Here is a 26,818-nt window from a genome sequence, read left to right on the forward strand (position 1 = left end):
AAACACATACACATACAAATGCTGATAGAAAGAAACAGATAAGATCAGAGAGGTGATAAAGGTTCAACACTGAACAGCCAGTGTGTCCTAGATGAAATAAAAGAGGAAATCAAAACTTTCCTGGAAACAAATGACAATGAAGACACAAACTATCAGAATCTATGGAACACAGCAAAAGCAGTTAAGTTCTGTCAGTACCTTGTATATCTTAGATATTAGCCCATTATCTGATAAGTATTGGGTGAATAGCTTCTCCCATTCTAAGGGTGGCTTTTGTATCCTAAGCATTATTTCCTTTGAGGTACAGAAACTTCTCAGCTTAATATAGTCCCATTTGTTTATCTCTGCTTTGACTTGGTTCGAGCGTGCTGTTTCTTCCTTGAAGATGCCTTTAGTTTTAATGTCCTGGAGTGTTTTACCTATGTGTTGTTCTATATAACTTATGGTTTCAGGTCTGATATCAAGATCTTTAATCCATTTAGATTTGACCTTGGTGCATGGTGTTAGCTTGAGTTCATTTTTTTTGCAAGTGGCTGACCAGTTGTTCCAACACCACTTGTTGAAGAGGATTTCCTTGCTTCATTTTGGATTGCTTGCCCCTTTATCAAATATTAATTGATTGTATATCTGGGGAGCATTCTCTGAATACTCTAGTCCAGTGGTTGGCAAGCTGTGGCTCGCGAGCCACATGCGGCTCTTTACACTTTTTAATGCGGCTCTTCTGTGTGTTGGGTGGCTGCTCCAGGAGTCAGGCCTCTGCTCTTAGCCTCTGTCAGTGTGCACCCTGTGTGCAGCCTCTGATCAGAAGCAAGGCCAATGTTCACCTTAGTGTTTGTGACTCTGTCGGTCATTGTCAGGATGTAATTTTCTCTACATTGTAAGGCAAATTTTATGAAATTTAATGTTATCAATAAATAATATTGTTCTAAAGTTTTTGTTTTATTAGTTGTGTTATTTGTATCCTCCCGACCTATGTGGATATTTGCATGCAGAATATTCTCAATAAAAACGTGTTGAAACTAAAAACAGTGTACCATCCTATGTATTTTCGGTTTTAAAAATGTGGCTCTCAAAATAAATTTCAATCATGGTTTTGGGGAGATTTGGCTTATTTGTAAAAAAAAAAAAAAAAAAAAAAAAGGTTGCCCACCACTGCTCTAGTCTATTCCATTGATCTGAGGGTCTTTCTTTATTTCAAAACCATGCTGTTTTAATGTTGATTACTATTTAAATAACTAAATATATATAATTATATTACACAACAAAAAAGGGGTAGTATTAAGATATTAACATAAAAGACTATTTTGCAGAAAAATTTAGGTAAATACAAATTATTTTTATTAATATTTTTAAACACATTGATTACAAATATGATTGTAGTTGGGTTTCAGTCATGTAAAGAACACCCCCCTTCACTGGTGCAACTAATATCCCAGATCTCCCTTCTCCCCACCCCACCCTCACCTGTACTCTACACAGGATCTCTACTTCCCTCATTCATTCACATGGTTATGATAGTTATCAGTGTAGTTATTTCTCTAACTGCACTCACCACTCTTTGTAGTGAGCTTCATGTCATGAGCTGGACCTTCCAGTCCTCCTCTCTTTGTAATTCTTTGAGAATTACTGCAAAAATGTCTCTTATTTTTCTTAAAACCCATTGATGTGTGAGACTATTCTGTGTCTATCTCTCTCCCTCTGACTTATTTCTCTCAGCATAATAGATTCCATGTACATCCATTTATAGAAAAATTTTATGACTTCATCTCTCCTGATGGCTGCATAATATTCCATTGTGTATACGTACCACAGTTTCTTTAGCCATTCATCTATTAAAGGGCAACTTGGTTGTTTCCAGAGTGTTACTATGGTAAATAGTGCTGCAATGAATATAGGTGTGAGGCAGGGATTTTTGTATTGTATTTTTGTGTTCCTAGGCTATATCCCTAGGAGTGGTATAGCTGGACACAATACAAATTGTTATTTGAAACAAGGACCAAGGAGTCTAACACATGCGCGAGTCAGGAGCTCACCCTAAAGCAGGGGTCTCAAACTCGCAGCCCGCAGGCTGTTTGCAGCCCTCCATACAACATTTTGTGGCCTGCAGCCAGCCTTCAAATATCGCAGTTTTTGCGATTATTTGCTTACCAAATAATCACAATAAATATGCATTAGTAAGAAAAAAATCGCATTAAACATTTGCATACCCAGAGCAGTTCTGTTCAGCATATGCAAATGTTTAATGCAATTTTTTGCGACTTTTTTCTTACTACTGCAATTTTTATTGCGAATATTCAGTTAGCAAAATCCCTTATGCAGCCCTGCCTCACCCCAACTTTGCCTCCTGTGGCCCCCAAGGTAAATTGAGTTTGAGACCCTTGCCCTAAAGCCACCGTGGTGCAATGAAGGTGAGGGTCCCATCTGCTCCCTGGTCTCTTCCCTCTCTGCCACCTGCCTCTTCCTTTCAGGGAGCTGGCGGTCAGGACCAGGCCGAGGTGGGATACCAAGGCTTCTCCAGTCCGCCGAGGTAGCACCACCATTCCATCTCACCCGCAGCACCGGGTTAAGACCTGAAAGATGGTAACTATGCCTTGGTAGGACAAAGCCAGAGGAAACTCTGGTGGAGGTCCGTAGCAGTCCTGATGTGCAAATCAGTTGTCCCACCTGGGTATAGGGGCTAAAGACTAATCAATGGAACCATGTAGTAGCTGGTTCCCTCCAAAGTTTCCCTCAGGATAGCTGGCTCTCTCGCATGATTACCACGCAGTTTTATTCGGTAAACTGAATGATTAGAGGTGTTGGGGACAAAACGATCTCAACCTATTCTCAAACTTTAAATGGGTGAGAAGCCCTGCTCACTGGCATGGAGCTGGGCATGGAATGCATGTGCCTAGTGGGCCACTTTTGGTAAGCAGAACTGGCATTGTGGGATGAACCAAATGTCGGGTTAAGGCGCCCAATGCCGAAGCTCATTAGACCCCAGAAAATGTGTTGGTTGATATAGACAACAGGTCAATGGCCATGGAAGTCTGAATCCACTAAGGAGTGTGTAATAACTCACCTGCCGAATCAACTAGCCCTGAAAATGGATGGCGCTGGAGAGTTGGACCCATACCCAGCCATCCCTGGCAGTCAGTGATTCATGAGAGGGGGATGGGAGTAACCCGGGGGTGTCTGGTCCCCCAGCCTCTCGATCCCCCATGGATGCTACATGACAAGTAGCAGGGCCAATGCGGTGAGCCTTGAAGCGTAGGATGGGGGCCTGGGTAGTTGCAGGTGCAGATCTTGGTGGTAGTAGCAAATATTCAAATGGCAACTTTGAAGGTTGAAGTGGAGAAGGGTTCCATGTGAACAGTTTTTCTTTTTTTTTTAATTTTGCATTTATTCATTTATTTTTTTTTATTTTATAAATATATTTTTTATTTAAGTAACAAGATTATAGTTGGGTTAAAGTCACAAACAAAACACCCCCCTTCACCAGTGCAACATCTCCTCCTCCCAATCCCCCCCTCCCATCCACTGCCTGTATTCGAGACAGGAACTCTACTACAGTTATTTGTTTTTAAGTTCAGTAAGTTGTTTGTTTTTTTTTTCTTAAATAAATGTTAAAGAAAAAATAAAGTAAAGCTGTGACAGTGGCAGTCACCATTGTTTGCATAGGCCCAGAAAAAATATGGGGAAAATGGGGAAAAAATCCTTGGCCTGATTAAAAGAATCCCCGAGGTTTATTGGCATAACACCAACTCTGGACTTCAGGCATACCAGTCTGTCTAACCCGAGTCATTCTTCGTGGTCCCAGTGAAACTTTTTCACACTTTAGCTGTTGTTGGTATCAGGTTCCTATATTTAAAGATTCTGGATTCTATGCATTTCTTTCATTGATGTCAGGCTGATGTGGAGCATCCTCTAGTTTCAGCACACCATGGAGTGATCTGCCCTGCAAGCAGGCTGTTGCTGAGTCGTTTGGGTGTTGAGAGCACTCTTTGGAGTAAGTCAATGCCAGAGCAACAGTAGGTCTTCCCTGGTAGAGGTTTGGATCCTGGTAATGTTATAGACAATTATGGTTGTTTACATAGATGGTATTCATTGTTCAGGTGTGTATTGGTGATTCCCATTCTTCTGAGGCCTAAGCCAAATTATTATACCAATGTTCAGGGTATAAGGCCTAACTGCATTACCAAATTTGTGTTCCCATCTCTATTAGATAAGAACTTGTTTGCATATGTATTATTTTTCCATTTTAATATGCCTATGCAAAATAGAAACAATGCCACAAAATATTGTTGGTACATCTGGGGGCCAACAAATAAAGTCCAACATTCCCCATCACTTGGTTCAAACATGCATTCTATACAGAGATACTCTTCTACCAGTTTTGCTTATAAAATAGATCTTGTAGGGGGAAAAGCAAACAAACAAAATGAAAAATCAAATAACAAAACCAGTGAACAAAATTGTCACTATATGAGGATATTCAAAAAGAGTTATAGATGTTAAGGGAATACATCAGAGATATACAAGGAGATACACGTGTCCCTTTTATGTTTTAGAAATAGTCCAAAGGGAGGGTGTTGTTTCTGAGACACCACTTTGGTCTGTGATTTTGCCAAGCGAAGAGCGCATGAAGCCATATTATCCCTGTGTTTCCTGTTGAAGTTTCCAATTCCCCAAGAGGCGTTTGATTCTTAATTGCTGGAAACCAGAAGTTCACCAGTCCCCTCTCCGCTCCCTGCAGGAACGGGTAAACCAGGGGTCTTCATTAATCTGTTCCTCGCCAGAACCCACTTGCTGGGACCCTGAGCAGGTGGTCAGGGGTAACCCTGGGGACCTAGAGGAAGGAGAGAGAAGGCTGTGGGGGGCAGCCGAGGCTGCATCTTTCCCTTACCTTGGCCAAAAAGCCTACCGCATGGGGCCATATTGTCCCCATATTGCCTGCTAAAGTTTCCGACTCCCCGAGAGGCATTTGCTTCTTAATTGCTGGAAGCCAGAAGTTCATCAGTCCCCTCCCCACCCCCTGCAGAAACAGGGAAGCCTGGGGTCTCCTTTAAATTGCTCTTTGCTGGAACCCACTTGCTGAGACCCTGAGCCAGGGGTAACGCTGGGGACCAGGAGGAAATGGAGGGAAGGCTTTTGGGGCAGCCTGAGGCTGCATCTTCCCCTAAGCTTGGCCAAAAAGTCTACAACGTGTAGCCATGTCATTCCCATATTGCCTGCTGAAGCTTCAGACTCCCCCCAAAACATTACTGTAAAAGATATGCAATCCACCTTGGCCAAAACAAAAATTATTAGTACAAATAAAATGGTTAAATGTGGGGTAATAATAGGTGAGAGTGTGGGAATAAAGGAATAAAATGAGCTTCTGGACAGTGTTCTGAATATGACAAACAGATTAAACACAATGATATCCAAATATTTGTGTATATGTTCCACACTAGCCCCCACGTAGTTTCACAATGGCGAAGTTTAGTAAGGAAACTTGCCTGGGACTTCCTGAAGCCAGAATCTCTTCTGCTGCCATTCCCCCATGCTGGCACAAACTCCCGGTTCCCAGGAATGAAAGAAATCCTTCAAGAGCTGGAAGGCCTAAAGGTCAAAACCCCCACCCTAACCTTCCCTCTGGAGCCGGGTGGTAAATGGGGAAAGCCTAGGGTAACCTTTAAGCTCCTCCAAGGGAACCACCTCGCTGGCTTGCCCAGGCACATGGCCCAGGGGAAGCCCTGGAGTTCCGGAGGAAGTAGCAGGGTGCTGGGGTGACCCAAGTCCTGCACCCTTCCTAGGCCTGGTTAAAAAGGCCTTTGGCATGGCAGAGGCCTGCCAAACCTCATGCTGGCAGAAACTCCCTGTGAACAATTTCTTAAAATATTTTATTAAGGGCCCTGAGAGATAGCACAGCGGTGTTTGCCTTGCAAGCAGCTGATCCAGGACCAAAGGTGGTTGGTTCGAATCCCGGTGTCCCATATGGTCCCCCGTGCCTGCCAGGAGCTATTTCTGAGCAGACAGCCAGGAGTTACCCCTGAGCAACGCCGGGTGTGGCCCAAAAAAATTTTATTAAATAAGAATTGTAAGGGACGGAGAGATAGCATGGAGGTAAGGCATTTGCCTTTCATGTAGAAGGTTAGTGATTCAAATCCCAGCATCCCATATGGTCCCCCAAGCCTGCCAGGAGCAATTTCTGAACATAGAGCCAGGAGTAACCACTTAACACTGCCGGGTGTAATCCAAAAACCAAAAACCAAAAAAAAAAAATCTAAAAATATATATTTTAAAAAAAGAGAAAAAAACAAAATTATTTGAAAGTCTTTTTGAACATTATTTTTATTTCTTTTTTCATTGTTTTTATGTAGAAATGAACCATGGATTAAATTATCTCTGCCCCATGTATTTATTATTTACTATATTGGAACAAATTATTGCCAAATAGCAGAAAGGTAAGATAAGGTAGCAGAAATTATTACTTTTCGCTCTATGGTTGAACAAGCCAGAGAGCTCACTCTGGTTTCAATTCCGAGCATCTCAGAACAGAAAAAAATCTGCTTCAAAACTCATCCATGGATTGTTGGAAATAAGTTCAGGTTCTTGCTATGTTGGTGTCGCCTGGTGCGATGGTAACTAGGAAAGTAGACCAGGCAGGAACCACAGTGGCTTGTCAGATTTATTCTGGTAGCTGCACACATTTCAGTTGGCTTATTCTGTTCATGAAGCCTGAGCAATAAATGCACTATATTCTCAAGGACAGAAATTATCTCTATCTCTGGTGTAAAAGAATTTGAAGATTTTGCAAAACTACCACTCTTCGTGGTCACAAGTTGTTTGTATTTCTCTCGATGCATACAAAATAAACTCCCTTTCCTGTGATCCTCTAAGTCTCTTTCCATTAGAAACACCAGAGTACACATCTAAATCATGTGAGTACAGATGAGGATTCTTGAAATAATGCCTGTATTTGAGAATTTTATGTAATGCAGTGCCTTCTGGACTAAGGGACTATGAGGTAAAGACAAGGTAACTGCTCCTACATCCCTAGTACATGATGGTGAAATAGGTATAAGCCACACCTAGCTAGATTTGATGAGGGAAATGTAGGGACAAAGTATCACTGATTCACAGCTCTGTTTCATACAACTTAGCAAATTGAAATTTTTCATTTCCTCAGTAATCCACTCTGACTTTCAGAGTGTTGAAAGAAAATACTGGTAGGCTAGAGTGAATAAGCCTCTCCAACTTTTCATGTTACATAATAGAAAAATAGATATATTCAAACTCCTCTATAAAAAGAGCAACACAGTAGGGAATGTGAACAAATTCTTCATCACTTGGGTCCATGTGGAACAGCTGTCTCACACTGAAAAGAAATAAAAATAAATGAAATTAGATGATATCTTCACAATGCTCAAACTATTTCAAAGAAGTCCTTTACACTCAGACATGGATACTGGTCTGAGTTTCTCTTGTGTCCCTTCCCCAACCCACCTCCACTCATATACACATACATCAGCTGCACCACCAGCTGAACTCTCTGATATGACACTCCACACACAATTATGCTTTGGTCACAGTACCTGATAGGTACCTTGCTTTTACCAGATTTCACCTCAGCTAGGAGCTAAATAGTTCTTACTATATATTTGGCAGCTGATAATCCCCAACCTCAATCTCATTGGAGTTTGGAACCTAGCTGCACCACCCACCAGTTCTACCATGAAACCTCATGAGGCACAGAAGTGGCTACCAGAAATTAGTAGACATAAGCACTAGCCTGATATTGTGAATGGGAGCACTAGATCACTACAGAGACCAGTTGGAACAAGAGTTTAACCCTTATAATCAATTAAGATAATGAAAAAAATTGAAGTAATTTAGCTACTTCATGTCTGAGGAAAGAAGTCCACCAAAGTCCTTAAGTACATCAAAATATTTGATGCAGCCTAAGAATACTTCAGAGTAGCAGTTCTTTAAACAATTATTGCATTGAAAAAAATCACTATAAGAAAGTATCAATAAACTCAAAGAAAGATGGATGGAAAAAATTAAACATTACATCAAATGGAATTGAAGGAGGTATGAGATAAGGAGGCTGCATAGATATGAGAGGATAGAAAGACACAGGTCATTGTAAAGAAAAGAGTAAATAGAAGGGTCTGAGAAAGTGATGAGAGGTGAGCTGGAACCTCCCAAGAAGAATAGAGCCTGATTGCAGCTTACCACCTTTCAAGCAGCCACACATATCTCCTAGTCAATGAAACCTAGCACAACACGCAGAAAATATCACACTACAGACATGACATTGGGGAAACAACGAGGGCCAACATCATGAATAGAGAATGAAGATGGCAGCTCTGATGATACCAAAAGTGCCAAACACCTATTTATCCTCTCAGATAAGGAGTTTAGAGAAGAAATATGGAGGATTTTCATAGAACTCAAAGAAAGCATTGATCGAGCTGAACAGACCACACATAAGAATTAAGAGAATATGAAAATAATAATTTAAAAAGCTTCAAACTAAAAGAAAAAAAGCTCCAAACTGAAATAACAGAACTAAAAAATGTGGTAGGTAAAATGAAAACTTCACTAGAAAGCCCATCCAACAGAGTAACAGCAGCTGAGGACTGAATCAGTGATCAGGAAGATGAGATATATAACAACTATATATAACAAAAGAGAATGGAACAGAGACCTAAAGTAAATGATCAGAAAATGGATAAATCATCACAGAATGTGAACAGATAAAAATAGAAGTCTTTGCTACAAACTCAGCAGAAACAACATAAGAATCACTGGAGTCCCAGAGACCCAGGAAGAAAATACCCAGGTAGAATCAACAGTCAAGGACATCATTGCAGAGAAACTCCCAGAGCTAAAGATTGCATGCAATAAAATCTTGCATGTCCAAAGAGTGCCAGCTAAAAGAGACCTGAAGAAAAGCATGCAAGACACATCCTAATTGCAATGATAAATCTCATCAATAAAATAATATACTAAAAGCAGCTATATCAGAAAGGGAAATTACATTCAAAGGAATATCCTTAAGATTTATAGCAGAACTATCACAAGAAACCCTCAAGCCCAGAATGCAGTGATAGTATATGGTGACAAAATGCAATAAAATGAATGCTTAGCCTAGAACATTCCACCAAGCCAGAGTCACTTTCAGGTTTAAAGGATGTAAACATAGCTTCATGGATAAACTTTACAGACTCTAAAAACAGCATTATTGGGCCCAGAGAGATAGCACAGCGGTGTTTGCCTGGCAAGCAGCCGATCCAGGACTAAAGGTGGTTGGTTCGAATCCTGGTGTCTCATATGGTCCCCCGTGCCTGCCAGGAGCTATTTCTAAGCAGACAGCCAAGACTAACCCTGGAGCACCTCCAGGTGTGGCCCAAAAACAAAAAAACAAACAAACAAAAAACCCCACAGCATTAGAAGAAAAAGTAGGGGCCAGAGAGATAGCCTGGAGATAAGGCATTTGCCCTGCATGCAGAAGGATGGTGGTTCGAATACTGGCATCCCATATGGTCCCCAAAGCCTACCAGGAGTGATTTCTGAGCATAAAGCCAGGGTAACCCCTGAGCGCTGCCATGTGTGACACCCCCCAAAAAAAGAAAAAAAGAGAAAAATTAAAAGGTCTACTTTAAGACAGGATAGAAGAGAAGACACATCAAACTCCTACATAAAGGTGACACTAAATCCCATGACAATTATCTCTCAACATTATAGACTAAATGTGCCAGTTAAGAGATACTGATTGGCAAAATGAATCAAAAACTAAATCCAACATTCAGCTGCCTATACAAAAATACATTTGAATAGTCAGAACAAACAGACTCAAAATCAATGGTTGGTGAACAATAATCCAAGCAAACAAATGATTTGAAAAGCTGGAGTGACCATATTAATATCATATGACACAACGTTTAAACTCAAAAAGTTATAAAGGACAAGGATGAACATTTTGTAATAATCAAGGGGTATGTACAATAGGAAGAAATCTCACTCCTAAACATATACACATTCAATGATGGACCATCAAAATATTTATACAGTTGTTGACAAATCTGAAAGAAGAAATTAATAGTAACACAATAATAGTGGGAGACTTCAACACCACCCTATCACCCCTTGATAGGTCAACCAGGCTAAAACCCAACAAGAATATACTAGCTCTGAAAAGAAAACTGGAATAAAGTGGACTATTAGGCATGTATAGGGCACTCCAGCCTCAGAAAACTGGATACACCTTCTCCAATGCACATGGGTCATTCTCCAGGATAGACCACATGCTGGCCATAAAACAAAACTCCATAAAATCAAAAGATTTTATATAAAATTAGAAGCGAACTACAAAGGAACACAATAAAAACTTTAAAACCTGGAAGTTAACACCTCACTACTGAACAACCAGTGGGTCAGAGATGAAATAAAATAGGAAATCAAGAGATTCCTGAAAAAATGCAAATAAAAACACAAATTATCAGAATTTGTAGAACACAGCAAAAATGGTACTAAGTGGAAAATTTATAACTTTGCAAGCACACATCAGGAGGTAAGAAGGGGCCTACATAAACAGCTTAAACACAACCTAAAAATAAAAAATTATAAACAAAATGAATCAAATATAGATGGGCAGAAGAAAATAACAAAGCTTAGATCAGAAATTAACAAAGTAGAAATACAAAAATCAATATGACAGATCAATGAAAGCAAACGTTGGTTCTTTGAAAAAACAAACAAGACTAATAAACAACTAGCAAAACTCACAAAGAATTGAAGAGAGAAAAACTTAATAAATTAGATTAGAAAAGCTTCTAGAAACAATAGATTCAGATAGCAATGTGGCAGGCTACAAAATTAACACACAAAAATCAATGGGCCTTTTATACTCCAATAATAATAGGAAAGAAATTAACATTAAGAAAACAACCCCCCCCCAAAAAAAAAAAAAAGAAAACAACCCCATTCACATTAGTGCCACACAAACTCAAATATCTTGGAGTCAACCTGACTAAAGATGTGAAGGACCTACACAAAGAAAACTATAAAACCCTGCTCCAAGAAATAAGAGAGGACATGCGGAAATGAAAACACATACCCTGCTCATGGATTGGCAGGATTACCATAATTAAAATGGCAATACTCCCCAAAGCATTATACAGATTTAATGCGATTTTTTAAGATACCCATGACATTCTTCAAAGAAGTGGATTGAACACTTCTGAAATTCATTTGGAACAATAAAAACCCTCGAATAGATAAAGCACTCCTTGGGGAAAGGAATATGGAAGGCATTACTTTCCCCCAATTTTAAACTGTACTACAAAGCAATAGTTATCAAAACAGCATGGTATTGGAATAAAGAGAGACCCTCAGATCAGTGGAATAGGCTTGAGTACTCAGAGAATGTTCCCCAGACTTACAACCACCTAGTTTTTGATAAAGGAGGAAGAAATCCTAAATGGAGAAAGGAAAGTCTTTTCAACAAGTGGTGTTGGCACAACTGGTTAGCCACTTGCAGAAAAGCAAACTCAGACCCCCAGTTAACACCATGCACAAAGGTCAAGTCCAAATGAATTAAAGATCTTGATATCAGACCTGAAACCATAAGGTATATAGAACAACACATAGGTAAAACACTACATGACATTGAGACTAAAGGCATCTTTAAGAAGGAAACAGCACTCTCCAAACAAGTGGAAGCAGAAATAAACAGATGGGAATATATTAAGCTGAGATGCTTCTGCACCTCAAAGGAAATAGTGCCCAGGATACAAGAGCCACCCACTGAATGGGGGAAACTATTCACCCAATACCCATTAAATAAGGGGTTAATATCCAAAATATACAAGGCTCTGACAGAACTTTACAAGAAAAAAAAATCTAATCCCATCAACAAACGGGGAGAATAAATGAATAGACACTTTGACAAGAAGAAATGCAAATGACCAAAAGACACATGAAAAAATGCTCCACATCACAAATCATCAGAGAGATACAAATCAAAACAACTATGAGGTACCATCTCATTCCACAGAGATTGGCACACATCACAAAGAATAAGAACAAGCAGTTTTGGCGGGGATGTGGAGAGAAAGGAACTGTCTTTCACTGCTGGTAAGAATGCCAACTAGCCCAGCCTTTATGGAAAGCAATATGGAGATTCCTCCAAAAACTGGAAATTGAGCTCCCACATGATCCAGCTATACCACTCCTAGGGATATGCCCTAGGAATACAAAAATACAACACATCTCTTCTTCACACCTATATTCATTGCAGCGCTATTTACAGTAGCCAGACTCTGGAAACAATAAGATGCCCTTCAACAGATGAATGCCTAAAGAAACTGTGGTACATATACACAATGGAATATTACGCAGCCGTCAGGAGAAATGAAGTCATGAAATCTTTCTATACATAGATGTACATAGAATCTATTATGCTGGGTGAAATAAGTCAGAGGGAGAGAAATAGATGCAGAATAGTCTCACTCATCTATGGATTTTAAGAAAAATAAAAGATATTCTTACAATAATTCCCAGAGACAAAAGAGAGGAGTGCTGGAAGGTCCAGCTCACAACATGAAGCCCACCAAAAAGAGTGATTACTACAGTTAGAGAAATAACTACAATGAGAAGTATAACAATGTGAATGAATTAGATAAATAGAAAGCCTGTCTCGAGTGCAGGTGGGTGTGGGGTGGGGAGAAGGGAGATTTGGGACATTGATGATGAGAGCGTTGCACTGGTGAAGGGGGGGGTGTTTTTTACATGACTGAAACTCAACTACAATCATATTTGTAATCAAGGTGTTTAATGAAAGATATTAAAAAATAAATGAAAAGGGGGAGATCACTACAGATAATACAGAGATTCAAAGAGTAACCAGAGACTACTTTGAGAAACTTTATGCCATGAAACATGAGAACCTGAAAGAAATGGATACATTCTTGGGCTCTTGTAATCTTCCATGCTTAAAACAAAATGATCTAGCATATCTAAACAGACCCATCACTATAAAATAAATTAAAATGGTAATCAAAAGTCTTCCCAAAAACAAATTCCAGGCCCAGATGGATTCATTAATGAATTCCTTCAACCCTTTCAAGAGGACCTACTACCAATACTCTCCAGGTTCTTCCAGGAAATTGATAAAAACAGACACTCCTAAATAGTTTTTATAAAGCTAACATCACCTTGATACCAAAACCTGACAGAGATGCTTCAAAAAAAGAAAACTACAGACCAATATCCCTGATTAACACGGAAACAGAGCTCCTCAACAAAATCCTTGCAAATAAAGTTCAACACCTCATCAAGAAAGTCATACACCATAGCTAAGTAGGTATCACTCCAGGAATGCAAGGATGGTTTAACATGCTTAAATTAATCAACCCAATACACCATTTCAACAAAAGGAAAAATAAAAATTGTATGATCTTATCGATAGATGCATAGAAAGCATTTAATAAGGTCCAACACCCACTTATGATAAAAAAAAAACTCAACAAGATGGTAATGGAAGGAATTTTTCTCAGTATAGTCAAGGCCACCTACCACAAGCCAATGGCAAATATTATTCTCAATGGAGATAAACTAAAAGCCTTTTATCAAAACTATGGTGTAAGACAAGGCTGCACCCTCTCACCACTCCTGTTCAATATAGTACTGGAAGTTCTTGCTATAGTGATTAGGTAAAAAAAAAAAAAAGATATCAAGGGCATTCAGATAGGAAAGGAAGAAGTCAAGCTCTTACTGTTTGCAGATGACATGATACTATATTTAGAAAACCCCAAAAGCTCTACCAAAATTTCTAGAAACATGAGATTCATATAGCAAAATTAACACTCAAAAAATCAATGGCTTCCTTATACACAAATAATGATAGAGAAGAAATGGACATTAATAAGCATTCACATTCACATTAGTGCTATACAAACTCAAATACCTTAAAGTCCCTCGCTCTCTACGTTTTCTCTGCTGAGCCTGCCTACATCCAAGGACTATAGCCTCTTCAGGACCCACACCCAAAATGAGGCCGCTCCACTTTGCTTTGTAGCCGCGCTTATCTTGTAAACCCTGAATTCCATTTCTGTACATTTTAAAAAGCAATCTACAGCCTTGCCAATGGAGTAATTTTGCAGTACACCCACATATTTACAGAAATCAAGATGGCTCCTCTAATAATCTAAAAAAGTAGGAAACAAATAGGTATCCTCTCAAGAAGTTTAGAGTAGAATTATGGAAAATGTTCAGGGAGCTCAAAAAAAAAAAAAGCATCGATAAACTTGACAGGAGCAAAATTAAGCATCAAGAAGTTTTGTCAACTGAAATTAGAAATTTTCACACTGAACTAACAGATCAGAAAAACTGAGCTTACCGGGACCCTTATTCCTAGCCTGAGGAGTGCTGGGAGCCTTGACAGGCCCCCAGCCGTCCTTGTCTTTTTCCCCCTGACTCCAGGCCTTCCCTGGGTGCCTGCCCAGATGGCCAGAAGTGGGTTCAGGTGGACTCTTAGTGGTCCTCAGGTTACCCTCCCTCCGTACTCCAGGGGGAGGTGAATGGGGAGGAGGGCAGGCAGACATCTGGCTTCCAGTTTCCTCTTTGATTCTGGAGACCAGCTCTTGCCAGGTATGGGGTTTGGGGAGGCTCCATACCAGAGCTTTTCTTCCTAGCCTGGGGAGTGCTGGGAGGCCCCCAGCCATCCTTCTCTTTTTTCTCTGACTCCAGGCCTTCCATGGGTGCCAGCTCAGATGCCCAGAAGTGGGTTCAGGTGGACTCTTAGTGGTCCTCAGGGTCCCCCCTCCCTCCGTACTCCAGGGGAGGATGTGCATGGAGAGGAGTGCGGGCAGACATCTGGCTTCTGGTTTCCTCTTTGATTCTGGAGACCAGCTCTTGCCAGGTATGGTGTTTGGGGAGACCTCATACCAGAATTTTCTCCCTAGCCTGGGGAGTGCTGGGAGGCTTGGCAGGCCCCCAGCTGTCCTTGCCTTTTTCCCCTGACTCCAGGCCTTCCCTGGGTGCCAGCCCAGATGGCCAGAAGTGGGTTCAGGTGGACTCTTAGTGGTCCTCAGGTTCCCCCATCCCTCCGTACTCAAGAGGGAGGTGCGTGGGGAGGAGGGCAGGCAGACATCTGGCTTCTGGTTTCCTCTTTGATTCTGGAGACTAGCTCTTGCCAGGTATGTGGTTTCGGGAGGCCCCATACCAGAACATTTTTTCCTAGCCTGGGGAGTGCTGGGAGGCTTGGCAGGCCCCCAGCCATCCTTTTCTTTTTCCCCTGACTCCTGGCCTTCCCTGGGTGCCAGCCCAGATGGCCAGAAGTGGGTTCAGATGGACTCTTAGTGGTCCTCAGGTTCCCCCTCCCTCCGTACTCAAGGGGGAGGTGCATGAGGAGGAGGGCAAGCAGACATCTCGCTTCCGGTTTCTTCTTTGATTCTGGAGACCAGCTCTTGCCAGGTATAGGGTTTGGGGAAGCCCCAGACCAGAACCTTTCTCCCTAGCCTGGGGAGTGCTTGGAGGCTTGACAGGACCCCAGCTGTCCTTGTCTTTTTCCCCTGAGTCCAAGCCTTCATGGATGCCAGCTCAGATGGCCAGAAGTGGGTTCAGGTGGACTCTTAGTGGTCCTCAGGGTCCCCATCCCTCCGTACTCCAGGGGGGATGTGCACGGGGAGGAGGGCAGGCAGACATCTGGTTTCCAGTTTCCTCTTTGATTCTGGAGACCAGTTCTTGCCAGATATGGGGTTTGGGGAGGCCCTATATCAGAACCTTTCTCCCTATCCTGGGGAGTGCTTGGAGGCTTGACAGGACCCCAGCCATCCTTGTCTTTTTCCCCTGACTCCTGGCCTTCCCTGGGTGCCAGCTCAGATGGCCAGAAGTGGGTTCAGGTGGACTCTTAGTGGTCCTAAGGTTCCCCCCTCCCTCCATACTTCATGGGGAAGGTGCATGGGGAGAGGGCAGGCAGATATCTGGCTTCTGGTTTCCTCTTTGATTCTGGAGACCAGCTCTTGCCAGGTATGGTGTTTGGAGAGACCTCATACCAGAACCTTTCTCCCTAGCCTGGGGAGTGCTGGGAGGCATAGCAGGCCCGCAGCCGTCCTTGTCTTTTTCCCCTGACTCCAGGCCTTTCCTGGGTGCCAGCTCAGATGGCCAGAAGTGGGTTCAGGTGGACTCTTAGTGGTCCTCAGGGTCCCCCCTCCCTCCGTACTCCAGTGGGGAGGTGCATGGGGAGGAGGGCAGGCAGACATCTGGCTTCCGGTTTTCTCTTTGATTCTGGAGACCAGCTCTTGCCAGGTATAGGGTTTGGGGAATCCCCATACCAGAGCTTTTCTCCCTAGCCTGGGGAGTGCTGGGAGCCATGGCAGGCCCCCAGCCGTCCTTGTCTTTTTCCCCTGACTCCTGGCCTTCCCTGGGTACCAGCTCAGATGGCCAGAAGTGGGTTCAGGTGGACTCATAGTGGTCCTCAGGTTCCCCTCTCCCTCCAGACTCCAGGTGGGAGGTGCATAGGGAGGAGGGCGGGTAGACATCTGGCTTCCAATTTCGTCCTTGATTCTGGAGACCAGCTCTTGCCAGGTATAGGGTTTTTCTCTCCTGGACATTAGTCTTTCCCTGGACGTTGGTCTAGGTGGACTCTATAGGGGTTAACAGGCTGTCCCCCTATCTCTCCCTACACTAATGGGAATGTGCTCTGTGAGGAGAGCAGGCTGTTCTAGCACTGGTTTATATTGGGACAGTCAGTGGAAATTTTTTTCTCTTTTTTTTTCATATTGATATTATTGTGTGCATATATTCTATATATCCATAATATCCATCTTGTATTGGGACCTTGATACTGCCCTACAAAGCTCATTTCTAATATTTTACTGCCTCTGTCCCAACCCTTACTTACCCCCATCCTCCCATGTAGGTGCAGCTAATGACATGAAGCTCACCACATAGAATGATAAGTGCAGTTAGAGAAATAACTACACTGAAAAATATAACAATGTGAATGAATGAGGGGAAAAGAAAGCCTGTTTCGAGTACAGGTGTGGGTGGGGTGGGGAGTAGGTAGATCTGGGATATTGGTGGTGGGAATCCTGCACTGGTGAAGGGGCGGTGTTCTTTACATGACTGTAATAATACAAGTACAATTATATTTGTAATCACGGTGTTTAAATAAAGATAATAAAAAAATACCTTAAAGTCAACTTAACTAACGAGGTTAAGAACCTATACAAAGAAAAGTACAAAACACTGCTTCAAGAAATAAGAAGACACAAGAAAATGGAGACACATACCCTGTTCATTGATTGGGGGGATTAATATCATTAAAATGTCAATACTCCCCAAAGTAGTGTACATATTTAATGCAATTCTTCTAAGGATATCCATGATATTCTTCAAAGAACTGGATCAAACTCTTCTAAATTTCATTTGAAAAAATAAACACCCACGAATAGCTAAAGCAACCCTTAGGAAAAAGATGAGAGGCATCACTTTACCCAATTTTTTTTGTTTGTTTTTGGCTCATACCCAGCAGCAGGGATAGTAACCCCTATGGCTCTATGCTCAGAAATTGCCCCCAGAAGGCACAGGATGCCGAGATTCGAACAACGTCCTTCTGCATGAAGGGCAAATGCCTTACCTCCATGCTATCTCTCCGGCCCCCACTTTACCCAATTTTAAATTGTACTACAAAACAATATTTATAAAAAGTCATGGTATTGGAATAAAGACATTCCCTCAGATCAGTGGAATAGACTTGAGTATTCAGAGAATGTTCCCCGGACATGCAATCAACTAATCTTTGATAAAGGGACAAGAAATGCAAAATGGAGCAAGGAAACTCTCTTTAACAAGTGGTGCTTGGACAATTGGTCAGCCACATGCACAAAAGTGAACTTGGAGCTTCATCTAACATCATGCACAAAGATCAAATTTAAATGGATTAAAGACCTTGATATAAGACCCTGAACCATAAGGTATGTAGAAGACACATAGGTAAAATGCTCCATGACACTGAGACTAAAGGCACATCTACAAGGAGAAAACAGTATTCTCAAAACCAGTGGAAGAAGAGATAAACATATGGGACTATATGAAGTTTAGAAGCTTCTGCACCTCAAAGAAAATAGTGATGAGGATACAATAGCCACCTAGAGAATGGGAGAATTTACTCACCCAATATCCATCGATAAGGAGCTAATATCTAAGATATAACAAAAAAAATAATCCCATCAAAAATTGGGAGAAAAAAATGTACAGACACTTTCTCAAAGAAGAAATAAAAAGGGCCAAAAGGCACATTAAATAAATGCTCTACATCACTAGTCTTCGGGGGATGCAAATAAAAACAACAATAAGGTACCATATCAAACCACAGAGACTGGCACACATCACAAAGAATAAGAACAATAAGTGCTGGCAGGGATGTGAGGAGAAAGGAACTCTCATTCATTGCTAGTAGAATGCTATCTAGTCCAGCCTTTATGGAAAACAATATGGAGATTCCTCAAAAAACTGGAAATTGAGCTACCACATGATCCAGCTATACTACTTCAGGGATATACCCTAGGAACACAAAAACACAATACAAAATTGCCTTCTGCACACCTATATTCATTGTAGTACTATTTACAATAGCCAGAATCTGGAATAAACCCAGATGGTCAATAACAGATGAGTGGCTAAAGACACTGTGGTTCATATACACTGTGGTTCATATATACAATGGAATACTATGTAACTGTCAGGAAAAATAAAGTAATAAATTTTCTTACACATGATGAATATGGAAACTCTTAATGCTGAATGAAATAAGTCAGAAAGAGAGATAGGCACAGAATAGTCTCACTCATTTATGAGATTTAAGAATAATTAAAGACATCATTGTAATAATACCCAGAGACAATAGAGATGATGGTTGGAAGTACCAGCCCACAGTATGAAGGTTACCACAAAGGGTGGTGAGTTCAATTAGAGAAATAACTACACTGACCATTATCATGAGAATGGTAGTGAGTGAGAGAAATAGAATGCCTGTCTCCAATACTAAGGAGAAGACTGCCAGTCTACATGTGTTACACCCTCAGCCTGGTTTGGATTACTTCATGTGCGACCCTGATTCTGACTCATTTACCTGGGCTTGGGCATAAGGTACGTGGCTTGATTTTTACAGCTGGTACTCGAACGGTGACCTAGGACCCAGGGAGCCAAGAAGACCACAATGATGCTGTTAAAAGAAACAATCCCAGGAAGTTTCTATGCACAGAAACTCATGCACAGTTTCTGTTCACAGAAACTCCCTTGGAGATGGGGAGACTGTGGAGTTTCATGTTGTGAAAAGAGAGAGGGGACCAAAAACTGCTAATGTGTCCAGACCTGGCAGAATTCCAATGAAAGGTAGCAGATATGCCTCAATCTACATAGGTTCTGTAGATTCATCCCTAGTCTTCACTCAGATGCCCCACAACCTATGATGATAGAGGCCCCCTCAGGAAGGTAAGAAGCAGGCAGTGAAGTGGAGAGAGGTGGAGATTCTTGGGCAGCTCTCAGATGCCATTGCTTACCATTTTTCCTCTCCTAGAGGCACTTGTTGGTATCCAACTTTAATGCTTTAATAGTAGTTTGCACAATTCTACATAATGTTGTTAGAGTTTTAAAAGTTCTCAGCTATCCTAATGAATATTTCCCAATTGCTATGATTTTTGATTGTGTATGTTATGTAGCAATTTATTCTTAAATTAGGTCTGTAAAAATGTTCTAATCTCTTTGTCCATAGAAGTAGATGGATACTATAGACTCTTATTAGCAGTGCTCATTATAAGCAAACTTATTTTCAAACTGTGTGTATATATATACATATATTAATATAAAGAAATGTTCTTGTGATTTTCTTTAACAAAGCTTATGAAAAGGAATTAGATGTTCTAGACTTATATTACAGTGCTTAGTGTAAGAATATTTAAGAATTTTCTAATTAAGTGTATCTGCAGAAAAGTTATAATGCTATGTTTAGAGAAGTCTATGAAAAAGTATTGTGAGATGTATAAGACAAAGATATGGAAAAAGCTGATTCTTTTAAGAATGATGTATACAGTTTAAATTTTGATGCTATTACAGCCAACTTTTACTGTACCTATGCAAAATAACCACTTTTGTAAATTCTGATCTAGGGTTTCTGCTTCTAACAGAGAACAATAGAACATGACTTATGTACCCACAATTTTTTAACAAAAGGGGCAGTTTTTGGGTTACACCTTATTTTACCCAAAACAAAGATCATCCCTGGTTTCTTTGTATATTTGTTTACAACTTGGATTTATCCAAAAACAGATACTGTCTTATTTATAAACCTGGGTGGGTTTACTGTCCCACACGGGGGTGGTCTGTATTCAATAAAAATGGCAGTCCTGGCAGACATCAGGCTCCAGACAGGGTAGAAAACTGCCAGACTATATATATTTCACCCTCAGTCTGGTTTAGGTGTGCAACCCTAATTCAGACTCATGAGAATAAATTAAAAAAAAAAAAAAGAATGCCTGTCTCCAATACAGGCAGGGAGTGGGGAAGAGGGAAATAGGGGCATTGGTGGTTGGAATATTGCACTGGTGAAGCAGGGTGTCCTTTTATATAACTGAAACCCAACTACAAACATGTTTTTAATAATTATATTAATTAAATATATATTGTTTTATTTTATTAATTAAATAAAGATATTAATTAAAGAAAATCAAGAAAAGAGTTAACTCAAAAGATACTTTAAAAGATAAAATAAATAAGATATTAAATGGACAACAATAAATGGAACAACCTCTGGAGTTATAGGAATTCCAGCAGAAGAAAAATGTTGAATAACTGGTGGAAGAGCTTATCCCAGTCTTTTGTAGGAGACTTGTGCACAAATCAGAAAGACCCCAGAAAGATAAGTAAAATAAATTTAAACAGAGAAATACCAAGATACATTTTAATCAAAAGAGTAAGGACCAAAGAGAGATTTAAAGTGTCAAGGAAGAAAAATGGCCTATAACATAAGAGAAATAATGTAAGTTCATGTCTGATTTCTCAAATAAAACTATAGGAAAGGTATGGTATAATTTATTTGAAGTATTGAATAAAAATAATCCTCAGCCAGTACTGCTGTACCATGCAAGGATACCAATTAGATTTGACGTAGTGATAAATATCTTTTTTTGGACAAATAACAATTGAAGGTGTTTGTTGAATCTAAATCAGCTCTACAAGTAATACTGACAAATAAATACTGACTATAAAAAAATAAATGGCGGGACCAGAGCAGAGGTGCAAGTGGTAGGGTGTCTGCCTTGCACCGTGGTTCGATCCCCTGGCATCTCATATGGTCCCCCAAGCCAGGAGTGAATTTCTGAGCACATAGCCAGGAGTAACCCCTGTGCATCACCGGGTGTGGTCCCCCCCCAAAAAAAACAAAGGCAAAAAATGACCTAAATCCTCAAAGAGAAAAATGGCAGCAGGAGTTATTCCTGAATGCAGAGCCAGGAGTAACCCCTGAACATTGCCTGGAATGAGCAAAAAAAAAAAAAAAAAAAAAAAAAGGTTCAAAGTAAAAGGGTAGAAAACATTGATATAAACCTATAGTAAACTAAAACTAAAAAAAAAAAAATGCAGGGATAGACATACTTGTATCAGACCAAAGAGCATTTAATCTAGAGAAAGTCATGTGATAGGGTTGTACATTCCACAATTAGTTAAGGAATAAATATATCAATAGCACTTTATCTTATCAAAATAATGAAGCAATACCTCCAGTCCCCTACTTCTTCCCATGTGGGGGGAAAGCCGAAATGGGTGTGTAAAGCAAAACCTCAGCCTTTGCCTCCCTCTTCGGGGAGGGGGGGGACGGGGGGGGGGGGGGAATGCCCTGCTGGATGTGTGGAGCTTGATCAAGTTCACTCCCGGTGCTATAGGGAGTATCGAGAGTGTACCAAAAATAACAAGGCATAAAAAAAAAATAAGCAAAACAAGGTCAGCAACTTTGTAAAGAAAATGTTCAGGACCTAAGGATATACATCCTGTGACCTTTGACTGGCAATCAGGACCCCTTCACCAGAATTATCAAGGTAAAAAGTTGTGGTTCATTTTAGCAAAGATAAGTATTTCAGAAATGTGGACGTGTTAGTAATTTTCACTAAGTTGTTCAACACATGTGTTTGCATAGTCCTTCCCATAGTACAGAGCAGAGAAAATTTTATTTATTTTTACTGAGATTTTGTGACTTACAATACTGTTAATGATAGTTTCTCATACACCATTTCTAACTACACCCATAACCAATGTAAACAACTATCTTCTACAAGAATCCCAATGCCCTTCCCTCTCCATTCTACCCTTCCCTACTCAGTTGTGTAGATAAGTTCTTCCATTATGCTGCGTTGGGGTCTTTGTTACTACCAACTCCCACATATGAGGGAGATCATTTGTAGCTATCCCTTTCCTTCTGACTGACTTCACTCTGCTTTGCCCTTTCTCTGATTCCATCCATGTTGTTATAAAGCAGGGCATAGCTGAATTAGACTAAGTCACTCCACCTCCCATTGGTGAGATGAAAAAACTCAGATTAAGAACATTGTCCTATACTAAGTTCCTCCTTTCTCCTCTACTTTCCAATAAACTTCCCTGCATTATAAAAAGAGAAAAACAAGAAAACTCAGATTACCACACTACCCCACTCACCATCACTATCCTATCTGAGTGTATCTTCTGAGGAGCTTATAAACAGTTCCAAAAAACTACAGCTAAAAAAAAATAAAAAATAAAAAAAATTAAAATTAAAATAAAAACCACAGCTACAGCTCCAAGGATAGCCAGGACACTGAAGATGCTTTTGATGGAGTTGGTAGACTGAGCAGGATGTTCTGGGAAGGGAAGGAAGGAGAGAATCTGAACTCCAGGTCTCAATCCCAATACACTAATGTTCTGTAAAGCAGATTTCCCTGGGAATGGGCTCTGTTCCCTACTTACCCCATCTCAGATAGACAGGCTCTGGCAGTCCCTGGTGCTGCACATGGCACGTGTATCTCTGCTCCTCTCCAGAAGGCACCACCACAGCCGCCCACTTCTGGAAGGTTCCATCCCCTGAAGGCCTGGTCTCCACCAGCTCTGTGTCCTGGGCCAGTTCCTCTCCATCACGCTGCCAAGTCAGGGAAATCTCCGCGGGGTAAAAGCCCAGAGCCCAACACCTCAGGGTGACCTCATGGTCAGAGAAGGGGTGGTGGGTTATGTGTCTTTTGGGGGCCTCTGAGGAAGAATAATGACAAAATTCATACTCTAAGTTACATGATGAGGATGAATAGGTAATTGGGTTAGGCTAAGGAGGTTAAGAAATAAACATATACCAAAACAAACAAACAAACAAAAAGCCAACAATAATCAGGTACAAACCTGGCTCAGGAAATTGAGATAAAACCCTAGTCCTTAGAAAATTCTAGAATACGGTTTGAGAGGAGGCTCAAGTGTCTAAGGAGACACTGACTCTGGAGGGTGAACGAGGAAGCAGGAGTCAGATCTCTAATATATTCTCAGCTGAGATCATGGTCTGAGAGAGAAAGTCGGGGTTCAGTGGATGGTGCCCTGGTCAAGGGACAGGAGATCTGCTGTTTCACAGGAGGTCTCCCCTGGGCTTAGGGAAACCGGGTCCCTCAGGGTCTTGAGGATACAGGATGAACCAGGGGGTTAGTCTCTGGTATGCTCTCTACTGACCCGAAGGAGAGCGCTGTTCTGACAATGAGTCAAGTTTTCTTCCCTATTGTGGAGAGTCGGCCCTGCCCAGGGGAGACCAGGGGTCCTCACCCTCCTGAGCCCTGGTACCTGCGCGCAGCAGCGTCTCGTTCCCGATCCGCAGGTATCTGAGGAGCCCCTCCAGCACAACCCCTCCAGGTAGCTCCTGTAACTATCAGCGTAACCCGACAGCTCCCACTCGCGCTTGGATCAGAGCCGCCGCGTCTGCTGCGGTCCAGGATGCAGGTCGTCGTTGAGCGCGAGGTAGTCGGCGCCGTCGTAGGCGTGTTGATTGTTACCCGCGCAGGAGGCGCCCGTCCGGCCCCACGTCGCAGCCGGACATCTTCTGGACCATGTGAGAGCCTAAGGCGGGCAGAAATCAGCCCTGACCCGAAAGCGAAACCGGGGCCCATCTCGCGGTTCCTCCTGGTCCAGAGTCCGAGGCGAATCCCTCAGCCTCGGGGGCGCTGGGACCCGACCCCGGACAACTCGTCCCGTCCCCGGGGTGGTTCGTCCCTGGCCCAGTCCTGCCCGGCTCTCCGGCCTCGCTCTGGTTGTAGCAGCGGAGGGCGAAGTTCAGGTTCGCTCGGAAAGTCTGCGCGTCGCCCGGGACGTCCCGCGTCTCCCGCGCCCAGTACTCGGGTCCCTCCTGCTCCACCCAGGGCGCTCGCGGCTCCATCCTCGGGCTCTGCGAGTCGCTGTCGAACCACGCGAACGGGGTGTCGTCCACGTAGCCGACGGCGATGAAGGGGGCTCCCCAAGGCCGGGCCGGGACACGGCGGTCCTGAAATATCTCAGGGAGCGGGGACCTGGGAGCGGGGAGGGGGGCGTGAGGCCGGCAGACTCGCTCACTCAGGGCGAAGGGCGCTCGCAAGAGAGAAGGGGGAAGCGGGACCGAAAAGGCGAATTTGGGGGACGCAGGAAAGGTTGAAGTTTGGGGGAGACAGCAGAGACGGAGAGACGTCGGGGCCCGGGACACGGAGAAGCGTCTCCTCGGGAATCCTGAGTCCCCAACGGGGTGTCGCCACCTGCCCGCAACGGACTTCCCTCCGACCCCGCACTCACCTGCAGGGTCTGCGCCAGGGCCAGGCCCCCCGAGAGCAGCAGGAGGACTGGGAGCCCCGTGACCACATTCTCAGGGGTTGGGGAACACGGGAACATGGCATTTTGGCCGGGCCCCAACACTTTATAGCCCGGAGCCGCGGGACACCGCTAGACTGTGCGAGAGACACCTACACCCAATGAGAGTATGGACTGAGTTTAAGTCGCGAGTATCCGGGCGAAAGACCCTGAGACAGGTTGGAGGGAGAAGTGAAACTGGGGACACCGGGGACCCCCAGCACGGACCTGCACCCCTGGGATGGGAGACACTGAGAGCCACACCTGGGTTCGAGACTTCGCCCTCTCCCGCTACTCCTGCACCCCCTCGATCTTTGTCTCACGGTGTCCCCGAGTCCTACTCCCACGACTGAGTCAATGATTTTTCCATCGTTTTCATTTCAGGATCTAGGCACAGGCGTTCAAATTACTGAGGACTCCAGAGCTGTTTTTATATACATGGGCTATGCTTATCACTGTTTACTGTGATAGGAATCTGAGTTAAAGGTTCTTATATTAATTCCATTGGAAGAACATCAACAATCCATTGCATCCTAAGAGAAAGTTTTCTAAAGAAAAATAACTAAATTGACTTCAGTGGCACATGCCCCAGGGTTCTAGCAAGGCATCACATGATCCCTAGCATTGCTGGGTGTGGCTGGGCACGTTCTCCTGGGAGAACCACCTCTTGGGAGGCTCTGGCCCCCAAATAAAAAGGGAAAAAAAAAACTTGCTCAAAAAAATAATAGGGATTATAACAGACTGGATCCTTCGAATTTTCCAAATGTCTTTTTTGTCTGCTCATTAAAAGTCAACTGGATTTTTATATTTTGTTCTGTATTTTATCTGTTGTTTTGGTCGAAGCAAGCAGCTGATCCAGGACCAAAGGTGGTTGGTTTGAATCCAGGTGTCCCGAGAGGAAAGGGAAAAGTCTATTTCTTCATCAGAATATGGATGTGTGTGAAGCTTAGAGATCTCCTGCGTTATAGAAGTATGCTTTTGTTTGTTTGTTTGTTTGTTTGTTTGGATCACATCTGATGGCGCTCAGGGGTTCCTTTAGGCTTTGTGCTCAGAAATTGCTCCTGGCAGGTTCAGGGGACCATATGGAATGCCGGGATTCAAACCACCGACCGTTCAGGATCAGCTGTGTGCAAGGCAAATGCCCTATGCTGTACTATCTCTCCAGCCTCAGAATTAGACTCTGGAAACTACATGATTATATCCTTTTGGTAAAAATAAAAAGTCATTTTGGTAGGTAAATGTGGACTCAGAACTCATTGTGTTGAGATGTGTATCAATGGAGATCTAGGCTCCCAGTGGTGAGTGTTGGACTCCAACCCAGGAGCCAGCATGGGAAACATGAGGCAGATGGTAAAAGACATGGGTTTGGGGAAATGAGATATTTTAGAAAGATTTTCTTTTGACTTATTTAGTAAATTTGTTTAAATAGGAAGGGGCAGGATTTTGCTGGAATGAAGTTGATAAATGATACAGAAGACTGTAAAGGAATAGTGCTGGAGAAGGGGAGCTGTCCTGCGACTCCTCGTTGGGGAAAAAAGGGATCAGGGCCTGATGGGAGTGGTGGTGGTGGTGGTGGTAGTAGATAATTCTCTTCTGAGTCTCTGTTAATAAAATAGAGCCCAGAGAGCACAGGGGGTAGAATTATTTGCACTCAGTCAATTCAGTAACTTCCGTGGCATCTCATATGGTCCCACAAGGCCCTCCAGGAGCAATGCCTGAGCACATACCTAGGAGTAAATCCTGAGCACATCTGGGTGTGGTCCCAAAACAAAAAGAAAAATGAAAATGAAATAAACTCAGCGCCTGAGTGAGAAGAGGTTGGCACAAAGAGGGGTGTGTGGGTGGAACACCACCCTCCTGACGTGACTGAGCAAACTGACTGAGAAGTGGCACCTGGAAGAGCAGGGCTGGACTCTGCTAAGCATAGAGACCCACTTGGGGCAGAAGGAGAGGATGTGTAACAGACTAGAGGAAA

The 26,818-nt window shown here is 42.4% G+C and overlaps 1 protein-coding gene and 1 pseudogene across 1 annotated transcript in view; one reads left to right on the plus strand and one right to left on the minus strand.

Moving 5' to 3' along the window:
* PRR3 (proline rich 3) overlaps positions 1-26,818 on the plus strand; it is a 641,937-nt gene that overhangs the window by 281,141 nt on the left and 333,978 nt on the right. The window lies entirely within an intron of this gene.
* On the minus strand, positions 22,961-24,885 carry LOC125995774 (H-2 class I histocompatibility antigen, Q10 alpha chain-like; annotated as a pseudogene).

The sequence above is a fragment of the Suncus etruscus genome, chromosome 18 (assembly GCF_024139225.1).
Source record: "Suncus etruscus isolate mSunEtr1 chromosome 18, mSunEtr1.pri.cur, whole genome shotgun sequence".
Taxonomy (NCBI): Eukaryota; Metazoa; Chordata; class Mammalia; order Eulipotyphla; family Soricidae; genus Suncus; species Suncus etruscus.